The following is a 7,087-nucleotide window of genomic DNA, read 5'->3' as shown; positions in this document are numbered from 1 at the left end:
AGTGTTGCACGGAGGAGGAGAAGGGTTTTCACAAGGAATAAGAAGGAAAAAAAAGAAGAGAGAGGAAAATGAGAAAGGGAAAATAAAGAAGAAAAGAAAAAAGAAAGAGAAGATAGGGAGAAAGGTTAAAAAATAGAATTTAAAAGGTTTTTAGTAGTAGTCACTGTGCATTGTTTAACATTAAATATTTGCATCAAATAATTAGATCAGAGAGAGTATCGCTCGGAGAACTTACTTGAAAATGATATATTTCTTCGTTGAAGGAAAATGATTTATCTTATTATTTAATTTGTTTATGATGTTGAGCATAATTTATTATTCTCAATTATAAGCATTTCAATGCAATGTACGGTTCTCAAATTAATTGTATGTTGATCCTAATTTACTATTTCCAACTCAATATGCAACTTATTTTCAAAATCTATTTTAATTTTCATAATTTAAATTAACTTAGCCCGTTGCGATGCATGGACAAAACGTTTCTGTCGTCCATCAATTCATGCGCTCGTGCATGGCGATTCTTTCATACGATTCGCGCTCAACCGTAGAGAGGAGTTTGTAGTCCAACGGATAGAGTTCGATCCCTGGGCTTAATGTCTTTTTTGAACCATAGACGATGTGATTTCATCAATCACTGCCAGCTGCATAAAGGGTAAAGCAAATTACCTTTAATTTGTTTAAGAAGGGATCCAAGGAGAAATACAATGAACAACAAAAATGGAATAAAGTTAGGATTCCGTTTGTATTTTTTAAAGAAAGAAGCCAATAAAATGTCTCGTCTAAATAGGAGACAAACATGAAATCACAATAGTGTTAGATTTTCATTTCTATTTTTTTTTAAAAAAAGCATGTGCTTTGTGTTAATAGGACGTGAAATTCACACACAATTTAGCTTTTTCGTCAAGTATTCCATAATTGCATGATATTTAAGGCTTACACGCAGCACGGGGATAAGATGGGAAAATAACATATAGGAAAAGAAAAAAAAGAAAGAAATAAAAAGAGGAAAGAAATAAAAGGAAAAAGGAGAAGATAATATAAATAAGGAAAGAGAAATAAGGAGAAAGATTAAAAAAAATGAAAATTAAGACGTTCTGACTAATAGTTAGTATGCACTGTTTAAAGTTGAATATTTACGTAAAAAAAATCAAAAGGAATATGACTTGGAGAATTTGGTTGAAAATAACGTAGAAGGGCTTAGTCGGTCTCTATCTTCATTTGTTGTTGAAAGACCACTCATCTTATTTATTTTTTTTATAATATTGAGTAAAATTTATTATTCTCAATTATAAACTTCCCGATGCAATGCACCCTTACCAAATCAATTGTATATTCAACATAATTTACTATTTCTAATAATTTACTATTTCTAAGTCGAGGATAATTTATTTTCAAATATTATTTTATTTTGTATAATTAAAATTAACTTAACCCAATGCCATGCACATACATTTTTTCTAATTTTAATAAAAAATTGAAAATTTTAATACCAAATATAACTTCCCAACGCCAAGCTAGTGGGCATGAAATATGAAACGACCGCTAGCTGGACGTGGTATCCTATGTGGCAAACGACGAGAAGAGTGGGATGGGCGGTTGTTAGATGGAGCTTGTGAATTTTACGGGCAACCCCCTTGCCGTCTAGCTAATGGTTTTTTATCCCCCTGGGGGCTACATGCAAAACTCATGCTCTCGGGTAGGTATAGGGGGCTAGCCTTTTTTCAAGTGCCCCCCTTAATGCCATCTAGTTGTCTCACCTAGAAATTCCGAGGCAGAATTTCTAAACTAAATGTGTATTAAATTCTCGTCCAGGACTAGTCGGGATACACAAATAACAAAGTTGACATACAGTTTCACGTCTTACAAACAAATAAAATAGTCTTGCCAATGCAGCGGAAAGAGAAAACAAAGAACTAGACTAGTCTTGATCTTGCGAAGCAGCGAATCCAGACCACATGCAATCTCGACGGTAGGGTGAAGCCTACTACTGCGAATTTTCTTCATCTGACTCGTATTCCAACTCTGGTGGAGGGAGGGAAAATAAGTAAGGCTAAGTACTAACCACGATACTCACCAAGTCACGCTCGAGGGAAAAGGTATGAATGCAATTCAATATTAAGGGAGGCTAAGGGTTATTTTACATAAAGCAGCAATATTGAAAAGAAAGAAGTAAATGATTAAATAAATTAAATATAGAGTAAACAGTTAAATTCACCATTGTCCAACGTTACACCATGATGGACATGCCCTACCCATTATCTAAACTACAACAATTCCAATTGAAGCATAGTATTAAAGGTGAGATTAATCAAAGTGAATATGGTAGGTCACCCATAACCGTGGATACGACTATTCAAAAAGTTTTTACTCTAATTAGCGGTGTACCATTGTATCCACAAGACACGGTCCCACAACACGTCGTCTTGTGCTGTCGCGCCACCACGACACATCATAAAGGGATCATGATTGAACCTACCGCATAATCCTCCATATCTAATCGCACCATATTTCAGGTTTCATCCCTACCTTACACCAAAGTAAGCAATCCCTTCTTGTGCTTAGTCAAATCCTGAAGTAGCATAGGTCATCGCAGGGCTCATCCATACTCCATCATGGTCACTCTTGCTTGATACATTGGACAAAACAAAGTTATACCACAAGCCCCACTATTGCCCATACTGGCTTGTAGTTAGTACTATATTTCTTCTAGAGTTTCTCGCGAACCAGTCCTTAAATGTTATGGACACGACTATCAAAACATGCACCCACCACCCTCCATTAAATAAGTTTAGTTATTTTAACCCTTGTAGGGTAAATAATCTCAACCATCAATAACTACTAAACTGATAATTAATTAACGACTTTTCATTGAACTAAGCGTAACTGAATAAAGCCTAGTGCTAATGCTAGCCAAATTACGGTATAACAATGTAAAACATGTAAAGTCCGATGACCGGCACTAATCCATAATTAAAGCAAAATAAAACATGCATTTTTGAATGTAAAGTGGAACATTTATGATTATGGGATCAATATGATCAAGAGAGTATGTGACTTGTCTTGCTCTGAACCTGCAAGGACCTCTGCGACAACTTCAAAGTAGACCGGGACATCGGAAGAATCTGATTCTACACGACAAACAAATCACACAACCAAAAACATTCTATAAGTCTACTGAAATAGTACACAAAACTATTTTTAGTGAATTCTTTGAATTTTTCTGAACTTACTGTAATTTGAATGGACGAAAACAAAGATTGGATGAATTTTATATGATTTTAGAAGTTTTTTGAGTTTTTAAACTAAACAGAAAAAACCTAAATGATTTATGGCGCATTAAACCGGCTCGTTGATGTCAGCAGAGAGGTGACCGGCGCTGACACGCGGCCCCAACCATCAGCGTCTCAACGGCAGGTCCACCATGGAACGGACCGTGGACCGGTCCACGACCGGACCCAGTCACCCAAAAACAGAGAGAGGGCGAGCCTTCGGCCGAGCGGTGACGGTGGCGGACGGCGGCACAGCTAGCGACGAAGTGCACGGCGAGGGCGACGGCACACGTGGCGGCATGAGAGCAAATATAATAGCAGGCTATAAACCAACTAAATACTGATATGGAAGAGAGAAGGAAGGAGAGAGAGGAGAAGTTGGCTATAAACTTATAGCCAGTTCACGCACAAGACCCAAGATACATACGAGAGAGACATGTAGGTCCTGCATTAAAAATAAATAGCTAACCATTATATGAGTAGGCTATAAAAAGACTATAAGGAGTCTTATAGCTAGCTTGTTGGCTATATTATTAGCCTTGCTCTCACGGCCTGCAACAGTACGATGCAAGTGACAGCGGCGGGTGCGACGCAGCGGCGCGTCCATAGCGTGACAACGCGAGCACGCCGCATATGAGTACATGCTTATAGTTCTTTTTTTTTATGAATCTTACAACTATCAAATTGTATACTACATTGGAGAAACATATATTCTCCTAATATGTTTTGGTTGTTTTATTTTATAATATTAACTTCCACCGTGGCATTTGCATGAGGATATAACTAGTTGGGATAAGTATATCTGACCCACAACTATGGAAATTGTCTAAAACATATTTTTAACTTCAAAACACCTCTCGACAATTAAACTGGTACATTTACTCCTTTATTAAATAGTAGTTTTAGACTATGTGTTGTTTGTTTGGAGCGGTATTCATCTACTTGATGCTCTAGTCAACGAAACAAGCAAAACTAACGTAGTTACAAATATGGGTGGAGCTACCACGAAACAAGCAAAACAGAGAGGATATCACTCGCTGACTTTTTAGTGTTCTGAACGGCGTTTAGGATGTTCTGAGTGTTTAATTTTGGACTAAAGGGTGCATATACAATGAAAATAAATAAAGTATAGAGAAAAGTTTTGAACAGGGTTCCCAGGGACCTCTCACGTGTAGTGTAGCTCTGTCCCTGGTGACACGTCGCCTCTCTCTTGCTCTATACTCTCCACAAGGTAATGCTCGATCTCAGCAGATGCCATGACAGAGCTAGCCAAGGTACTATGCCTTCATCTACCCTATACTGCATCAGATCATCCTATACTGCATTAAATCAGACGATCCACGTTTAATCAACCTTTCTTTTTTTTATGGGTTCCTCAAATCACGCGTACATTTCATTAAACCCTCCTTCTGTTTACCGGCTCCCAAAATCACGCATACTTTCCATCTATCCTCCCTGATTAAATTTAATGCATTAAATCTCGGTCAAATATAGATTCAAAATCTATGGTGTTATAAAACGGTCGGAGGGAGTATTACAAATAACATCATATCAGATCTCGGTCAAATCTTTGTCTAATCGTTCCTCTTTTTCAAAGTTTTGATGCAAATATAAAATATTTTACGTCATTCTTATGGTCTATTTACCAATAATGAATCAAATTCATAAATAAATATTTTTATATGTATATATACCAACACGAATGGTCAACCTTAGACCCCTAAATCAACGGTGTTAAATAAAAATAGACCGGATATGAATTAAATGATGTATCATTTATATGTGTGTGTATAGTCTAATATTTATATGTAAGTTCGAGTTGATAATATTGAATAACGAGAGATATTTTTTATACGGTTGTATTTGTAATACTCACTCGGTGTTGTTTTATATGTATATATCAACACGAATGAATCAACGGTATCAAATAAAAAAGAAACAAGTATAAAATACATTTTATACTACATACATACATATATTATTTAAATTATAAACATGCGTGTGTTTAGATTGACTCGTAGGTAAACGCGAGAGCTTTTTTTTGACACAGCAGTATTTGTACTATTCCTTCTGGTTTTTTAGGCGCCGTTAAATTTCAGACCTATGGTTGACTGCTTATATTTTTCAAATTTTATTGGAAACATACAATATCATAAGTCATTCATAAAATAAATGAACAACTTGTTTGGGTCTAAATTAGATTATTTATTTCATATATATACACATGTATCATCTAATCTACTGTATAGTGATAAAGTATATTTGAAACTTTCTATAGAATATAAACTTGTATTAGAAACTTTGTATTTGTGATGCATAGACAAAATCTTTCTATATATTAGAAATGCCCTATAAAATATAAATCGACAGAGTACATACCTCATATAATTATTCTATGTATACACATACACGCAAGATTTATGACTAATTGTATAATTTTTTTTATTCCTATTAGATTATGATAAAATGACATTGTTCACTAGGATTGCACAAATTTGCCTATATACTTCATTTTACATGAATTAGAAGATAGATCATAATTGTACTGTATTAAGAACGGATGTGTCATGTTTGGTGGATAGTACACATATGACCATAAAATTTATTTGGTTGAATATTACTATGGATGGACAAAATTATGCAATGTATGAAACATAAAATTGATTTCAGTCCTTTGATTTTTATTATTAAATATCATCATATGTTAGCACATATATGCTTGATATATGACGAATCGAGTTAAGGTGCAATTAGATCTATTTTAAAAAAATAGTTTAACTAAGAAAATTAAATATCGTATGAATAAAAATATTATAACACCGTAACGTTAGCCCCACATATATTGCAAGGTCAACCAAAAGAGCAAGCTGCTCGCTGTTTACCTATAATCGACGCAAACCTCTAGGGGACGCGACGGATGATGACAGAAGGGCACTGAAGCTTAGGCCTTTTTTAGTTTCTAAAAATTTTCCAAAAATATTACATTGAATCTTTTAACATCTAAATAAAACATTAAACATAGATGAATTAAAAAACTAATTGCACAGTTATGGGAGAAATCGTAAGACGAATTTTTTGAGACTAATTAGTCCATGATTAGCCATAAGTGCTACAGTAACCAATATATGCTAATAACGGCATAATTAGGCTCAAAAGATTCGTCTCGCGGTTTCCAGGCGAGTTGTGAAATTCGTTTTTTTATTCGTGTTCAAAAAATCCTTCCGACATTCGGTCAAACGTTCGATGTGATATTTCTGCCAAAAAAATTTGCCATCTAAACACCCCCTCAGGGTCAACACAGTTGATATCCACTACTCGTGTGTTTCCCTCGGGCCTATACTTATAAATTAAAATTAAAATTTTTAATCTTAAATGTAGATATGATTTTAAGATTTTTTTTATAATTTATTTTTCACCGTTTGCTTTTAGATGATAAGAACATACATCAAAAAAATATTTATAAATTATATTTTATTTACAAATACGTTCTTTCACCTTCTCCATTGGAAAGCCAAAAAAAAATGACCTTCCGTATATTTCTCGCCATCATCACGTCTCGCTTGATGAGTTCATCATCGCTACCTCTTGGTAAGCGAGGGGCAGTTCGGATCCAATAACTCTTTTTGAAGTTGTTTGTCATAAGGAGTATATTTATTAAATATAGACTGATAATAAAAATTAATTGTATAAATAGATACTATTTTATTAGATAAATTTTTAAGCCTAATTAATCCAGGATTAGCAAATGTTTACTGTAGCACCACGTTAGCTAATCATGGACTAATTAGGCTTAATAGATTCGTCTCGCGAAATAGTCT

This window comes from Oryza brachyantha, chromosome 8 (assembly GCF_000231095.2).
Source record: "Oryza brachyantha chromosome 8, ObraRS2, whole genome shotgun sequence".
Taxonomy (NCBI): domain Eukaryota; kingdom Viridiplantae; phylum Streptophyta; class Magnoliopsida; order Poales; family Poaceae; genus Oryza; species Oryza brachyantha.
Note: the sequence above shows the minus strand (reverse complement) of the source record.